The sequence below is a fragment of the Pogona vitticeps genome, chromosome 5, assembly GCF_051106095.1.
Source record: "Pogona vitticeps strain Pit_001003342236 chromosome 5, PviZW2.1, whole genome shotgun sequence".
Lineage (NCBI taxonomy): Eukaryota > Metazoa > Chordata > Lepidosauria > Squamata > Agamidae > Pogona > Pogona vitticeps.
This window is the reverse complement of record NC_135787.1, coordinates 59,747,284-59,765,173: the sequence shown is the minus strand read 5'-3', so window position 1 is coordinate 59,765,173 and position 17,890 is coordinate 59,747,284. Positions and strand designations below refer to the sequence as shown.

At 39.0% G+C, this 17,890-nt stretch overlaps 1 protein-coding gene and 1 long non-coding RNA gene across 5 annotated transcripts in view; one reads left to right on the top strand and one right to left on the bottom strand.

The window, feature by feature from the left end:
• The window catches only part of TENM3 (teneurin transmembrane protein 3), a 1,852,170-nt gene that overhangs the window by 666,681 nt on the left and 1,167,599 nt on the right, over positions 1–17,890 (bottom strand). For all 4 annotated transcript variants that reach the window (XM_078393883.1, XM_078393884.1, XM_078393889.1 and 1 more), the window contains one exon: positions 13,651–13,728. The gene's annotated coding sequence lies outside the window, so the exon portion shown is untranslated. The remainder of the gene's footprint in view (positions 1–13,650; positions 13,729–17,890) is intronic.
• LOC144589400 (uncharacterized) overlaps positions 1–17,890 on the top strand; it is a 103,471-nt gene that overhangs the window by 37,296 nt on the left and 48,285 nt on the right. The window lies entirely within an intron of this gene.

The window sequence follows — 17,890 nt, the reverse complement described above, 5'->3', positions numbered from 1 at the left end:
CAGTCTAGAAACTCCACTCTGTGCACTCCCAGCACCTAATTCGCTGAACAGCAGGGAGCTGGAAAGCTATAATGACCCATGATTTAGAGATAGATATAGTGGCATGTTCTAATAGGCTTTAATACCTGTGAGCAAACAGCATTAGGGAGTTGAGTTAGTGCTACTGACCATTCAATAGAAATGTATCTTGGTTTATAAAATAGTCATATTCTTAATGATTGCTAGTCCCTGGAGAGAAGATTAAGATAAAAGTATTGTATTCCCTACCTCTTTTGGACCACATTCTCTCTTTTTTTGTAGTCTACATTGTAAAATGTTGCAGAACCTGTGTTCCACTTTAAGATGTTCAACAGCTTAAAAATTTGTCATGGTGCCATTGATGTAGTGGTTAGGGTGCTAGATTGGGGTTTGGTGAATCTAAATTCCAGTCCCCATTGAACTATCTATATCACTGGTAGGAGTCACTGGGCCAGTCACTCTTAGCATGATTTTTGAGAGGATATGTATCAATTTTCAGAAAGATATAAATGCATTGGATAAATAAATGAACTTAAATGACAGCGGGCTTATATCATCATGGTCAGTACTACCAAAAGCCAACGAACATGCTACAATGTCTGTAATAATTGGAGCTGTGTTATACTGAGACACACCATTGGCTACAAGCCATTGTTGTAAAATTCAGACTAAAATTTGACATATATGCCTGAGATCCTAAAGATCGGTTTCTATGGCTTAAAACACAGGTTGTGTCACTGAAGTATGGGAGATAAATAAGTTTGTGCCAGTATCTTTTCCAGCAAAAGCAATTGCATCTTGGTTCAATCATGGAAATAGTCCTGGGTCTTCACAGCCACAACTTAGCAAAATATAATGAAGTCTTCTGCCAGCCCCGAAGACATACTAATACAGGGTGTCTAGAGACCAAACAATCCAAATGATTTCTTCAGCCGCTCAGCAGCTGCTCTAGCCTCTGAGACGCTATATGGAAACCATTATTTGACCTCTGAGAGAAAAGACCAAGAGTGCATGCTAAACTCTATCCTATTGATTATTCTGACCTACTCGTAATGCCCAGGGTGAATGCAGGACATTTTGCTGCATGAGCAAAACCAGCCTTATATTCTATGCACCCCAGCTGAATCTCACATCACTGGCAACAGGAAAGGCTCCTCCACCAAATGTGCCAGTAGCAGTCTAGGCTAGGACAGCAGCCATAGGTCAAGCTTATCATTTTACAATTCAACACAATTCATCCACCACTTCAAGTGCCCACCTCATTTTTAATCAGATTGCCCATAGCTACTTGCCTGCTCATCTGTGGAGAGTCAGAAAATGTTATAGGTAACTAGGTAGGAAATGTTTTTATTCTTTTTAGGTTGACAATGTGCTACATAAATATGGATAAACAAGATAATAAACATATTTGTTATCTACTATTTTTTTGAGATAGAAAAGATGCATTAGCTATATGTGTTGGGATTTATAAATGACACATCAGATAATTGGGTTCACTTTCAAAGCCTTGCTAAAATAAATTATTCTCTCCTTGATTTGCATTTTGCCATTTCTTCACTGGGCAAAGTAACACAGAATGTATTCCCATATCATATCTTACTTCTTCAATCTACTCTATTATAATCTAACAGCAGATCCTATACCTGAAGCAGGCATAGCTCCTGCTTTTGAGCTCAATATATAATTAAATGTAGACAGCAATTCTGCTGCCCCTCTTTTTTTGCAAGCAGAAAATGTATGAGTTCACATTACTGGTCTTATGCCTTCACCACAAATGTTTCATGGTCTTCATTCATTAACAATGAAAAACGCTTTTTCATCTTTGGTGGATAGCCCAACTGTGTCCCTATCTTGATGTTGGGGCGCTCACTACCTTGGTACATGCACTTGTAATCTTGAGATTAGACCACTGTAATGCGCTCTGTGTGGGGCTAGCTTTGAGGTTGATGCGGAAACTCCAAGTGGTGCAGAACATGGTGGCTAGACTCCTCAGTGGTGTGAGAAAATATCATCATATCTCTCCTACTCTGGCCGCTTTGCATTGACTACCCATTCAGTTCCACATCAAAGTTTTAATGCTCACGTATAAAGCCCTAAATAGTTTAGGGCCTACTCCCACCAAAATCTACCCATATCACCCGAGTGAGTCAAGAGGTGAGGCTGAGGCACCTGAAGCAGAGGGAGGCCTGGAAGGAAAGAACAAGAAACCGGGCTTTCTCGGCGATGGCTCCTTGCCTCTGGAATAATCTTCCTCCAGAGATTTGTGCGGCCCCTTTGCTGGGCATTTTAAAAAATCAATTGAAAACCTGCATGTTTATGCAGGCCTTCCCTCCAGTTAATACCTGATTCTCTCTATTTCTTTCTTTCTTCTGGTACTTTTTTCTTTTTCTTTTCATCTTGAATAACCTGTATGTTGATGTGTAAATATTTTGTTATATTTTATATGTTGTGTTTGTGTGTTGGAAGCCGCCTAGAGTGGTGGTTTGACTAGACAGGCGGGGCATAAATAAATAAATAAATAAATAAATAAATAAATAAATAAATAAATAAATAAGATGCTGCTGAATTGAATCACATAATGTATCCCGCAACTTCTTCCATAATGCCAGATTCATTGTTTCTATCACAGCAGAGGAGGTGAAGTTACTGGAGAATTGGATGCTTAACAAATTGAGAGATTAATAGCCTTCACTAGAACTTATATGAACATTCAATATGAGAAACTGCTCTGTATAGCTAAGATGATAGCATATTCATTAGGGCTGGCAACACCATTCTCTGTTTTAGCAGCTTAAAGATATGATGATACTGACCCTTGGCATTCTGCATCTGATATGTGGATAAACAGCTCTCTCTCTCTCTGAGTCCTCATCTTCTTTTTTCACATTTGATATAAGAGGAAGTTTAAACAAAATGTCAAGCAAAGTGCATAAGATATTTCTGGTCCAGCATAACACTGGGTTATTTATTCTGTTACTTGACACCATTTTTTTCCCTTGCCTTTTTGTGCGTATGAGATTTCTCACCTTAACCTTAAATTATTCTCTCCCTCTGGTGTTCGTTGATAGCCTCTGAAGCTCAGGCTTTATTCCCCTTCAAGGTTCATTCTTTCTTTAAATACTCATCATCCAATGTGTGCTATAAAGAGAGTTCCCAGCAGTAGTTTTTAAAAATAAAAAGATAAAATACTCAGCCTCTGAACACTGAAGGCTCTAGTGACAGTACCTGGAATGCCTCCTGTTGACAATGATGGTTATCACTGGGGGCAACTGAAATCTGTTCATTCTGAACTGTCTCCAGAAATCACCCTTATCTGATTGTTCTTTCAGATCAAAAGAAATAGGAAAACAAAGTAAGCTGTGCATATTCTTTCCCTTTGCACTTTGTTGTTAAAAGATGGAAAAATCCCACTAGGAACCCTAAACCACTTTCAGGTATTACAAATCTTTGCTGCTTATATCTGTTCCACCCCCCCCCTTCATTTCCTGCCAGCTGACTGATTAAGTTTTCATATTTGAATAGTATAGGAAAGCACTGCCAGGAATTACCTGTGCAAAATACAGAACCAAATCCAGGTAGAATATTTCTTACTGTAACCAAAATTGCATGTAATTGATCAGCTTAACTGAGATGTACTCCAGCCCCTCATCAATTATCCAGGGTGCATGATGTAAACCTTAGTGAAGAGCAACAAGATTCTGGCTATCAAATGCAAGATATAGAGATAAGGAAAATAAAACGCTATGACAATTAGATGTCTTTTGCTACTTGGGGGGAAAAGTTAATACGTATTTTATGTGGTGTGACCTATCAAGGTCTTTCTGACCCCAGCTCTCTGACTCCTACTGTTGCTGCTGTTGCTTCTACTCTCTACAACTGAGAGAGTGCAAAAGCAAGCAAAGAAAGGACAACAGCTATAATGGAGGTGCTTGAAAGAAAGGGATAATACTTGACATAAAATGGAAATAAATGAAATGAAACACCAGTCCAGAGCAGAACTACTGGCATAGAGATCGAGATGTGTGCATACATATATCTGTATGTGAAGATGCAGCCCTGAACCCATTCTCTCAGCTAACAGTGTATGCAATCCTGAAAACTAAAAATGTTCTGCACTCTTATATCAAGCTCAGATTCTGTTATATAATTACATAGTAAGGGGCAGGTCAAATGAAAAGAAATTCCAGAAAACACTATTTTTCTAGCAGATCGAACATTACTACTGTCAAATAATATTTCCAAGACAGAAGGAATCGCCTTCCAGTTTAATAAAAAAAAGTGTGTACTTGGCATTCTCTTAAAATGTGTTTCTTGTTGGACACAGGAAGTCACTTTATATTAAACTGGACTATGATATAATGTAACATGCCAAATGCTTAGTTAAAAAACAAATTGGAATCAAGTTGCATTCAGTACATCTAAAGGTTTACAATCAGTTACATAATTTGAGAGAGTCATTCATGCAAAACTTAGGAATTCAAGTGGTGATGCAGTTTTTGGAATATTTCCCAATACCCAGTGTGATCTTGGTGGGGCCTCTGCAAATATAAAAGAAACCTAAAACCCTGAAAACATCTTAATAAATGAAGAAGTTGTTCTTGTAAAGGTTGGTTAAGCTTCTTCTGAGGCAATTGTTACAATAACTAATTGACAAGGTTATGGAGCACATCTTAGTTATGCTTCTTGGTGTGTGATCATGCACGTGACCAAAATACGACCTGGCATCCACCACATGTTTTCATTAACTTAATTTAGATTCTTTGATCTGTTATTTTGACATTAATCAAATCAGAGGATTAATTTTCCAGTTCCAATAGAACATCCTGAATTTATTATTTTGCTTTGGTGGTACTTTTTGTTATTGTATTATTCCACCTAACATACTGTAGACTTACTATTTTCCATCAGCCATTGTCTGCTTAATATCATACTGTATTCAAGTACTGTTGTCTTTTTAAAGTTTCCTTTCAAAGCAACCATCTTTCCTAGTGTTCCTTGTGGCTATAGTTTCTGAGCCCAGCAATAATATTGTTATAATACTGATGGTGGACCTTGGACACAAACTCCTCGCTTACTGATCATGCACTGGCACCTCTGACTCTGATATTGTACTAGGAGACACAGCAAACAACTCAATATGACATGAGGCTGCCATCAACTACAAAGTCTTCTTTCTTGTGCAATTATAATTGGGCTCTCTTCTAAACCATATTAGCATACATTCTGATATGGAAGGGGAAGAACTGCTTCAGCCTCTTTTGGACAGGGATGAACACGTGAAGGAGCTTGACTATTTTATATGAACTTAGCACAAGCTGACATTTGAACAAACGAACTTCCATTGTTGAACATGAAAAATGAGGACAATGAGCTAGTTTTACAATCTTAGAAAGTACAACAAAATGGTTCAGCTGCTCTAGCAGCATAAATATTCCCCAAGTAACCCGGGGACAGGCACTATCTTCTAAGTTCCCTTGATTTCTGTGCTGCTTGACTTATTTCCCTAAGGCTGTGAAGGTCAGAGGACTAATTAATAATGAATTTTAAGAAATCAAACCACAGAATGGTTCACAAATTATTCTTGAAATAGTACTACTTAGATTAAACCTCTTGTATGTAAATAGCATTACAAAGAACCATGCAGAATAGGAAGCCAGAATTTAGTCTCTTCAGAATTGTGTTTCAAAATACGTTTTGTTGTCAGAAGCATCAACTTGGTGCTTTTCAAAAGGAAACAATGGTGATGACTTTATATTTGTTTCATTGCTCACACAAACAAACAATTATTCTATCAGTACAGTGGTGCCTCGCATAGCGAGGTTAATCCGTTCCGGATTAACCTTCGCTATGCTGAAGCATCGTTGAACGGGGCAGGGATTTCCATTGGAACGCATTAAACATGGTTTAATGCGTTCCAAATGGGCCAAATACTCACCGTTCAACGAAGCTTCGTAATGGCCGGCAGCCATTTTCGCGCCCTCGCCTCGCTTAACGAGGGCGCGAAAACGCTGCACGCAGCCATTTTGGGCCATTTCCGGGCCGCCGAACAGCTGATCGTCGGGCTTCGTTTTGCGAAGATCGGTAAGCGAAACGCTTACTGGTCTTCTCAAAGTGAATTGTGCCCTATAGGAAAAACGTTAAGCGATCGCATTAGCGATCCGAAAAAACGGATCACTATGCGATTTCGTCGTTATGCGATGCGCTCGTTAAGCGAGGCACCACTGTATTTAAATAGTAAGATATAGGTAAAGGTAAAGGTAAAGGTTCCCCTTGACAATTTTTGTCCAGTCGTGTTCGACTCTAGGGGGCGGTGCTCATCCCTGTTTCCAAGCCATAGAGCCAGCGTTTTGTCCAAAGACAATCTTCCGTGGTCACATGGCCAGTGCGACTTAGACACGGAACGCTGTTACCTTCCCACCGAGGTGGTCCCTATTTATCTACTTGCGTTTCCATGCTTTCGAACCGCTAGGTTAGCGGGAGCTGGGACAAGCGACGGGCGCTCACTCCATCACGTGGATTCGATCTTACGACTGCTTGGTCTTCTGACCCTGCAGCACAGGCTTCTGCGGTTTAGCCCGCAGTGCCACCATGTCCCAAGTAAGATATAGATTATTAAAAAAACAGATTTAAAGGAAAAAGAAAAGAAATATTTATACTCAACACACAGAAACTCAATGACACACATTTTGGTAACTGAACTGTTCAGGTCTAGTCTCAGCAATTAGCAACTTGGGATAACTGCTTTTGTTCCAGTAAGAACAACTGTCATAGATGCCTTCTTTGCTCCTCCACACTGAGCAGCTCCCCTTTTGCTCTCCTACAGGGTGCTCCAAGAAGTTGAAACAGAAATACACACCAACGTGCCAGATAAAGTGTGCATCAGTGTAAGAAGAAGCCTGCAAGAAGACATTTTCTCTAAGTTTCCCTCAAACCTGGAGCAAGCCCTGATACCAGATACCTCTTATATTTAACACATCGTGCTCTTTAAAAACATTTTCCGTTTTCTTTGTCTAATTCTCAGATGCACAAAATGTTAAACTTCAATAACAAAAGTATTAAATAAAATAAATTAATTGCACTATATTCCACTTCCTGATAACATATATGGCTTTTCCTTTATCCTCACGACAACCCTGTAAATTGGCTGAGAGGAAGTCAGTGAGGGGGATTTCATTCAGAACTGAATGACATCTCCTAAAACCCAGTCCAATCATCACCATCATCTTAGAACTGCAGAGCTGGAATCCTTATGGATCATCGAGTCCACCTTCTGTCAGGGAGGCATAGTGGGGAATCAAACTCCCAGCCAGCTACCTAAACCACTCAGCTATCTAGCAGTCCTTCCCTCAGTCACTACAGTATACTTACTGACTCTCTTGGCAAAATATCTGATTTGCAGAAGCAGCTATATTTTGATTGACATCACTGGGCTGTGTGAACCAGAGAAATACATTATAATTGAATGGCTGATTGCCTGCCATTGGCAGTTTCCCTTTTGTGATAAATAAAACTATAGACAGAAGGCAAATGTTGTTGAGGCTATAATGCATGAGAAAAGGATTAGATCTCCTCCCCGTGTGCTGTAGCAGTCATCTGATTCTCTGCACAATTCCTCTCATACACTTGACATATCACCTGGTTTAACCCTTACCCTTTTAAGCTCAAATGGCAAACTGGCTATATCTACTCTAATTGTGTGTGTGTTTTTTTTCCTCCTTAGCAGTCAGGATTGATTTTGACAGAGTCCTAGCACAGTTTCAAATTATGTGGAGTGACAATAAAATATGTTCCTGTTTGACTGAACTGTTCCTGAAGATACTTCTGATACACTCGACATCTTTTGTTGCCTCATTTTCTGTGCTATCTTGTACCTTCAATGATAGATTAAAAAAGGCAAAGCTCTCCATTTCATTTCTATGATGGGAAAGCTTTTCTTGATGAATTTCTGTCTTGCAGCTATGAAAAGTAAACCTTTTTGCCATGCATAAGTTTTTATTTAAAGGTATCCCACTACATTCCATGAAACAACTTGCATTTTAGCAGCCCTCTTAATCAAAAACAATATACAAAATACTACTGTTACTACTGCTGCTAATAAGAGCAAAACAGAATCCTGCACTAGCCTAGATAGAAACTAGGATGCAAATGTTATTGGAAGCAATATGATTATTGCTGACTAAATTTGAATCAATGAAAGCATTATTTCATGAATGGAAATAAAGACTCAAAACAACATACCAAGGACATACAGTATGTTACACAAGTTGTATATGAACACCAAAAGGTTTCTGGCCATTGATCTGTATTCCAGCATTGAGCATATATGGCCATATAGGCCCTGTCCAACTTCATGATTCTATGATTCTTCTAACTACTTGGTTAGGATAGGGTAGATTCTTCAAATTACATTGGTTCCCCCCCCAATAGTTTCCTTTCGGGGCTCTGTGTGTGTGTGCATGTGCACACCTGATGTTTGTGTTCTTGTGAGAGCTCTGAGTGCTCAGTTATGTTTCAGCAATGTGGAGTTTCTCTATCCCCCCCCCCCCACTAATCTTTGAAAACAGCATGAAATCTGTTTTGTCCCAGCTGTTCAAGATCTGTACTTGGCAAGTAGCTGAAATCTGGGGAGAATGATAAAATCACAGAATTATAAACTTGGAAAGGCCATTGAGGTCAACCCCCTGCTCAATGCAGGAATACAGATCAAAGGATATCTGCCAGGTGGTTGTCTAAATTTCTCTTGAATGCTTCCAGTGTTGGAGCACTCACCACCTTTCAAGATAACTGATTCCATTGCCATACTGCTCTAACAGTTAGGAAATTTTCCTGATATTCAACCAAAATCTGACTTCCTGTAATGAGCCCATTGTTGCATGTCCTGCACTCTGGAATGATTGGGAACTGTTGAGTTATTGGTGGATGAGTTATCAGCACTGAAGACATTGCAGTAGGAAGTTGTATTTGGTGCTGTATAGATATGTGATTAAGTGTTAAGTATTTACTTGTCCTTTTAAGTGTTAAGTATTTACAGACCCTCATGCTGGGAAAGTGTGAAGGCAAGAGGAGAAGGGGATGACAGAGGACGAGATGGTTGGACAGTGTCACTGAAGCTACCGACATGAATTTGAGCAAACTCTAGGAGGCAGTGGAAGACAGGAGGGACTGGCGTGCTCTGGTCCTTGGGGTCACGAAGAGTCGGACACAACTTAATGACTAAAGAGCAACAATTTACTTGTCATAAACTGCCTGGAACCTCTTAAAGAATAGATTGGACACTAATGATTAGAATTAAATAAAAATCGTTTTTATTCCTTAAACATAAATTGTAGATGGATTGTTCTGTCCAAATCTACCTTGGATACTCTGCCCACCTGTAATGCCAAAGATTTCAGACATCTATGTTTTGCTTGATAGGAAGCATTTAGCTGATTGTAAAATCAGAGATTTTTGGTGGTAGTGCTGCAGGGTGGCCCTGCAGGTTAAACCACAGAAGCCTCTGTGCTGCAAGGTCAGAAGACCAAGCAGTTGTAAGATCAAATCCATGCGACCGAGTGAGCTCCCGTCAGTTTTCCCAGCTCCTGCCAACCTAGCAGTTCGAAAGCATGTAAAAATGAGAGTAGATAAATAGGTACCACCACGGTGGGAAGGTAACGGCATTCCGTGTCTAGTAGCACTGGCGACATGTCCATGGAAACTGTCTATGGACAAACGCTGGCTCTACGGCTTGGAAACAGGGATGAGCACTGCACCCTAGAGTCAGACACGACCAGACTAAATGTCAAGGGGAACCTTTACTTAAAATCAGAGAACTCTACCAAAAAACTATTTTCAGCCCATGAACATATTAAACTCTGTTGCTGTACTTTACATATCTCAGGAAAAAAATCAGTGCAAGGGCTACCTAGTCATAGTTAACAATAGCCCATATTGTAACAGGCTGGAATCTGTGAAAATGTGTACATAAGTAGGAAAGCATACAACAGCAGCTAGTAACAAGGGAAATACTGTACCTTCAAGCTAGCTTTCTGCATCTCTGCTTCATGAAAAGAAATGATTGTATTAGTTCTGTTAGGCAGCAACATATTCAAGTAACCTCATTTTCTCAAAAGGTAGACAGTTATGAATAGTTATCTTTCAGTGTGCCTCTCACAAGAGCGCTAGAACATTCAGGTCTATACATTAGCTATTAAAGTCTAAACGCTAACCGTAGAAAAAAATCACTGTAAGAGAGGAGCAATTTCAAATAACTGACAAGAGACAAGTTTGAACAGAGGATACTTAAAGGTTGACATGCTTTATTATATGGTATTCATAGAGATTGCTGTTTTTCTGAAGAAACAAATACAGACCAGACCAAATGTTAGGGAACTGAAAGAGTATTATCAACAATCCAGTAGAAGGGAGTAGTGCTTTTGTATCTCATATAGAGTTATATTTTTTATAGTAGAAAGCCCACACAAACTATTATGCTTCTAGCACAGGGTGACCACATTTAGGCACAAAAAGGCCTATTAGCAACAATAAGAACTCTTCATCTGATTCTTTAGCACTCCATACACAATTCTAAGGAGAATACGTTATTAATACTAGACAGTGCATCTCTCTGAAAATCTACAGATACAGAACATGCTTGAGATAAATAATAGAAGAAATGATATATCTTTTATTTTATCACTTTAAACTTTAAGCGATTGGTAATTATGACACTGGAATGTTAGGGTGTTTTCCATTTACAAAGCTTCTAGCATTAGCAATGGAAAATAATTGTGCAACTTTTCTGTGCTTCTTTCCTGAGTAGATTTTTTGATTGTAAGGAAAAGAGATGGGAAAATGCAGGATGATTATAGGTGGAAAACGTCATTTTCCAGACCATGGATAAAATGTAATGAACCATGGAGAGTGACTGTAAGATAAAAGCCTCATCTGGAAGTCCCCTTAACCTACACAAAATTTTCCAAGTAAGGTTAAGATTAATAGCATGACCCTATGCATAGCTACTCAGAAGGACTTATTCGAAGGAAGGTGCATATTGGATTAAAGCCTGACCAAGGATGGTAAGTCATGCTAAAATGATATAACCAGACAGGCAGGGTATAAATCAAATAAATAAATAAATAAATAAATAAATAAATAAATAAATATTTCTCCCTGACCAGTTTTAAAAATAATCATCACAAGAAGCCATTTTAGAGGGTTTTAAAAGGAGTGGGGGAAAGCACTGAATGAACAGAGTTAGAGAAACCTTCATATGGACCAATGGGAAAATTACTGATGGCACTAATGCAAAACCCAACACTTCTAAGAAGAAATAGTTTCTATCTGGAAGGGCCACTGGTTTAGAGCTTGCTACATTCTGAATACAGAACAATATAGATCAGTGGTTCTTAACCTGGGTGATATTGCCCCCCCAGGGGGCGATTTTGTTTTTCAGGGGGGTGATGGAATGAAAAGGGGCTATGCAGGGGCAAAGGAACAGAAGGGGGGTGATATGGGGGCGATGGAGCGAGCCAAACCTGTGAAGGCGGCTGCAGCTGCAGTGCTAGCAGCGGATCCGGCAGGCAGATCCAGAGCAGCTGGTGCTGGCAGCGGATCCGGTGCGGCTGCTGCCGCGTTGCCGTTATGTTGGGGGAAGGGGGTGACGATAACTTCCTCAATGGCTCAACGGGGGCAATTCTTTCAAAAAGGTTAAGAACCACTGGTATAGACAACTTGCACTGCACGTGGGATGTTTAAACAAACCAGCCATTTTACTCATTGTTGTTGCAGGCTTTTAACAGATCACTCAGATTTCTAAGAACAGTGCTTCAGCACTGATTTCAATAGGACTTACCTCAAAATTATGTTTAGAACTCCAGTCTTAATTAATACTCTAGTGTTATTTTTGGGCCTAGTTTTGGCTGGAAAAGAGTAAAATTTCATGGGTGGCCCTCTTTACTTGCAAACAAACCTTCTTCCCCAAGTTTCTAGCTACACCTGCCAAAAGTATTAATAGGTCAAGAAGGGGAGAGCGAGACTCCCCCCAAAAGTTTTGGAGTGAGGCATTCCCTCCATTTGAATCATGAACATGTTCTCCCAGAAAGCTCTGTGGCTGTAAAGTTACCACCAGTGCCATTCCCACCATGATTCTCGTCACCGTTCAGATAAACACAAGAAACATGTATTTACACTCGCTTTTTGTTTGATCCAAGAAACCATGTGCTAAACTAAACCTGCAGGGTAGGGTTTTTTACCTGCATAATTCATGTACACTGAGATATAGATGGGTGAAAGTGTATGCATGTGTGTATCTCTGTGCCCATGTATGTGTACTGTATATATCATAGTTAAAATAGCCAGTTGCTAACTATAAAACACTTCTAAGCTATAGAGAGTAAACAAAACCACAACTCACATTGCAATCCTATCCATATCTACTGAAATGTACATGTCTATTCACTGAGATATATTGACAGATAAGTATGCAAGCCCAATGTCTCTTTAATGTTAGAACTGTAAATACTGAGAAAGTTGTGATACAGCTGCACAATATTAAAATATGGCATAAAATATTGCACTCCAGTAAGATCCTACTATGTTTCTATAACAGTACAGCATACACACCATCACTGATCTTAATAAAATAATGATAGAGATGTTTATTACATTAATTTTCATCCCTTTTCTTCTTCATTGTCTTCTTAAGAGGGGAAAGTTTGTGGAAACAAGATTAAAGAAAAACCTAAATTCAAATAGCAATTGGGGGAGATAATGTAGGCAAAATGTCTGGGATAAATATTCATAGCTTTTCCTTCAATAAACACAAAAACTGGTGAATGGCTCCAACTCATGTTTCAACCCTAGACAGTCTTATAAGGTTGGAAGAAACCCAAAGAATAATCTAATCCAACCTTGAGGGAGAACAGATACTTGAAATTCCTAGAAACCAATACAAAGTATTTAGGAAAAAGACAAGAGAAAAAGGGGAAATCTGGTACTTCATGGTTTCAAACAAGTTAAATGCAGATATTATGGGACCAATTCAGATCAGAGCCACAGTGCAAGAAGGAGTGGGGTAAATTTTTTCTGCCATCCCAGTTTCCAGCGATTGGGAAAATGGTGTAGATTCAACACACACTTCATGGTCTGAACCAGGACCCTCCAGAAACTGCATTTAGCATTTCAGAATATCGGAGACCTCATCACTGCTATGGTCCAGAATTCATTGGTGATTTACACATGTAGAACTTAAACTGCATCATTTAGCACAGCCAATTGCCACTAACTAAAAAGGTTCAGTTGCAGAATCCATCAGGATTCTGTAATCACATCTGATTTGGTCCAAAATATTCAAATTCTTTAGCCGCTTAATCAGATCTTTGCCTGCCCTGTCCAACCCATTCTAAATCTTATTACTAGATATACTAGATATTCATCCAGTCTTTCTTTAATGGCATATCAGGAAATATAGTCCATAAATAGTTGTGAGCTATTATTATTAAAATCAGGCTCAAAGAGAAGTAAAAGGATAAGCAACACAAATATTTGTGAACAAAATGAAAATGACATGCTGAGCTTTTATAGCTTCACAATTTATTCACATTTCTTAAAAATGATAGGACCTGAAAAATTTCTGACACCACTGTACAGTCTTACCTTTTCTTTTGCCCCCAAGGACTTTTATTTTCTGCTTATGACAAAAGTTGGTCCAGTAGATTCAGATGATCCTGAACTCTATAAAACATGTACAACAAAAGAGGAGGTTACAAAGATGTATTGGGCTTCACGTGTATTTTGACATTCCCACAATGCAATGCTCCTCTTGCCTACTGACTGGCAGCTGGACTACTATTAGCTTCACATGGATTAATGCATTATCCAGTAGTCATTTCGCTCAGCTTCAAATATTTTATGGACCCACAAAATAAATTTAACATTAATGTACTCTGTTATTATTTTCAGGTACTAAGAATTAATATTTGATCTTCAGTATGAGAAGAGAGTACTCTAATTGTTTCGGCTTTGAGCCCATGTAAAGGGCTATGTGAAATTAATGAATCCTTCACAGGTTTACAGCTGGCTGGATATCTCACTGAGTCAGGTTTCTCGCTGTGGAGGCAAAGGCTGGGAGTTCAATTCCCCATTGTGCCTCTGCAGAGAAGAGCAAGTCTGTGTGGCCTTGGGCAATCTGCAAAGTCCCTAGAAAAAGGGAATGATAAACCAAGTCTAAATACTCACTACCTAGGAAACCATGAAAAGGGTCATTATAAGTCTGTATTGACTTGACTTGACAGCACACAATTATTATTATTCACAGGGTTAGAGCTGAAAATATCAACGTGCAAAAATGGGTATATAGAGGAATCTTGAGAACAGAAAGTGTCTTTCCATAGTGTACACTGATAAACCTAAGATAGAACAATCATATATTGTCTTGCATTTAATCTAAAACCTAGATCCTGCTTAGAAAACCTTAACCTTTTTTTCAGGGACAGCTAGACCACTACACCGTAGCAGATGCCTCAAACAGCAGATGCTGGAAGAGGGAGTATGGACAAGGTGTTAGGGATTGAGCAGTGTGTGCTCTGAGATCTGCTTTGTCCCTGTTAAAATAATCTGGCAAGAATAGCTGTAGTGGAGAATTTTCCATGGCCTTTGCCCGAGGTAGCAAAGTATCTTGGACCAACTATGACAGAAGGCCATAGCCACTACAGAGCAAAAGCCAAAATAGATGAGATGTAAGAGACGTCTGACTACATTCCCCAACATTGCTATGCTTACCCCCTAAAAGAAGCCACGAGGGACTCCACATTGGTTTGGGCCCACAGACTCTCCCTGATGTCATTTCTCAATCTAAATCCTGCCTCCTCAAGTTACTATGTATTTGTGCCAAAGAAATGCACAGGGCTGGAGAATAGTAAGTTTAGAGAGCAAACAAGTTGAGAACATGAATCACCCTTTTGATGCAATTCAGGAATGTCACAGGTTGCTTTTGGGGATGGGAGGGGAGGGACTCTCAGGTGTCAACCCATTCAGTGGCATTAATGCTAACATGAGAAGAGATCCAGAATTTTGTAGTAGACTTATGAGAAATATGAGGTCCAATAAACAAATATGGAAGTGTATGTATGTATGTATGTATGTATGTATGTATGTATGTATGTATGTATGTATGTATGTATGTATGTATGTATGTATGTATGTATGTATGTATAGATCAAGATTATTATATTCTGATGATTGTTTACTTCAAGATAAATATAGACTTAATTTGCAAGTCTGATGGCCAAACTAGACATTATGGAGTATGCACATTCATTCTAAGAAGCCTCTCATGTTATTTCCCCAGACATAAATGCCTCAATGAGACTATTTAGATGAGGATAATCCTAAGCAATTTCTAATATCACTAAGCTGAGAAGGGTTTGGATTCAGCAAAGGTGCAGCTGGCCTAGTGTCAGCTCAGCTGGTTCTCAGTCTGGCTGGTTAGGATTTAACCTTTAATGGGGGAGGCATGGAACTATTACAGAAACTCATGCTAACTTTCTAAGCTCTCACATTTATCCAGCAATTAGTAATTATGAGTATAAAAGCCCTTATCTTTGAGTAAACATATACTGGACTGCTATCTCAAAGTGCAGCCCAAATTTTGTTAAAGCTAATAGTAAAAAATCGCCTTCTAGTGATTTTTACAGACTTTTCTTAATGAATGAGAATTTTGTCATGGGATATTGCTCTTTGCTTTTTTAATTTTTTTAAAAGTTCAACAGGATTAGGGTAAAACCTGCTGAGAGGCAACCTTTCATTTACAGTGTGTCAACAATCTGTCACACGTACTTAAAATAATTGATATCATATGGCAGGGTAACATTAAAAAACTGTACTCCCTGTGATATAATCTATGGATACCTGTTCAAAATGTATGCTGATAAGCAAGATCCTGTGCCTTTCCCTTTCAAACACAACTTGGCATTAATTAAATTGACTGAATTCAAAATATTGTGGAGTATGTATTATTTCAAGTGATTATGCTGAAATCACATATTTGATTTTTGAGTATCACAATACGAGGGGAAAAACATGACAGAGAAGTACTGTACAAAAACATACATACAGTAGATTACTTATGGCACTGAGTATTATCTTTACATGAGAAAAGAAAAGAAGTAACAACAAAATACATTTCCATAACATTCTAATGGAAATGGGAGTCTAGAATACTTTATTGTTGAAATCTCTCTAATGGTATGACCAGACAATGAGAAAGGTTCACATCTGATTGCACTGGAAATGGTTTCTTTGCTGAGACCAATCTCCCTTAAAGTGACACTTTCATCCAACACGGCCTCAAAATGTAGCAGCCAAAAAGGTCCAGATTAGGCATGGATCAGCATCAGGCAGGTTCATGATCTCACAGACATTATGAGATCGCTGGGAAACTGCTTGCACCAAACCATGCCACAAGCAGGCCAAAATGTGAGTAATTTCCGTATTAGATTTTATCTGAGTTAAGACTACACTCTTTACTTTTTTTAAAAAGTAGCATTTTAATAAATGCTAAATCAGAGAAGGTACTTTATCTAAAAAAAGTTGGTTTTTAAACCAACATGTACATGTTATGATTTTAATTTAACAAAAAAGCTCTTAGATTTTTCTTGACAATTAAGTGAAGAGATTGTTGGACTTTTATTTACAGCCTTGCACTTTTCTGGGCTGGGCTGTCTTCTAGAGATGGACAAGAACTGCTGGTTTGACAGTTCATGCTGGTTTATTTTTTGGCCAACGAGGTGTTCAGCACTTCCCAGCCCCATGTCCTCTGGTGGGCACCCACTCAGAGGCAGTGCCCCAGCTTCCCTTCCCTGACTCCTCCGGGTACTGCCTCTGAGTGGGCACCTGTTGAAGGAGACAGGGCTGGGAAGCACTGAACACCTGTTCGGCTCAAAAATGAACTAGCATTTCATGCCCATGTCTATCTAACTAGCACTAGTATTGTTCCTTCCAGCTTCTGAAATTTAAAGATAGCCCACCTCTCTGCTGAGTATTCTATCCCTCTCTTTCTTTGGTTGGTGACAGTTGTTGTTTTACTGTCGGTAAAGAAAGCAGTATACGCAAGTCTGCAATTTCAAGCAACTGGAATTAAAGTACTTGTTTATTCTTTCTCCTACAATTACCTCAGAGTGATTTACTGAGACTTCTGGGGAACTTGTAACTATTCTCCTCTGTAGATCTCGGTACTTTTACTGTGTAGCAAAAAGAGAACTTTACCAGAAATTCAAAACTTTGCAACAAAAGTAGTGCATGCTTATCAAAGGCACTACTCAAGGAAAAGGGGAAAAAAATCTAAAGCTCTGTGCTCTTATTTGATCCACTTGCAGTGCAGACAGCCTTGAGTAGACCTATAAAGCCCTATATAGCTTGAGTCTTGGCAACCTGAAGGTTTTTGTCTCCTTATATATGAGCCTGCCAAGGTCTTAAGATCCTCAGGAGAGGCCTTTTGCTCTGTCTCACTAACGTCACAAGCAAGGTAGCTGAGGACAGGAAAGAACCTTCTAGTGACTGCTCCCAGTCTATGGAACTCCTTTCTCAAGAAGGCTAGGTTGGCCCCTTCCTTGATGTCCTCCTGGTAATGGTCAAAGACTTTCTGTCTAGACATGCTATTTGCAATGACTGACTGATGAAGGAGAGGCTTTAATTATTTTTATCATCTTTGGCCATTGATCAGAAATTTTTAATGGCGAGTGTTGTTTTGCTGCTCTTGTTGTTTCTAAATGGCTTGAATTGGCTTTAAATGGCTTCCAACTACTGTACATTGATTATCTATTTTATTCTGACAATTCATGTAATACAATTTTAATGTTGTAGGTTATTGTGTTTTTTAGCTGACTCTGGTTTTCAG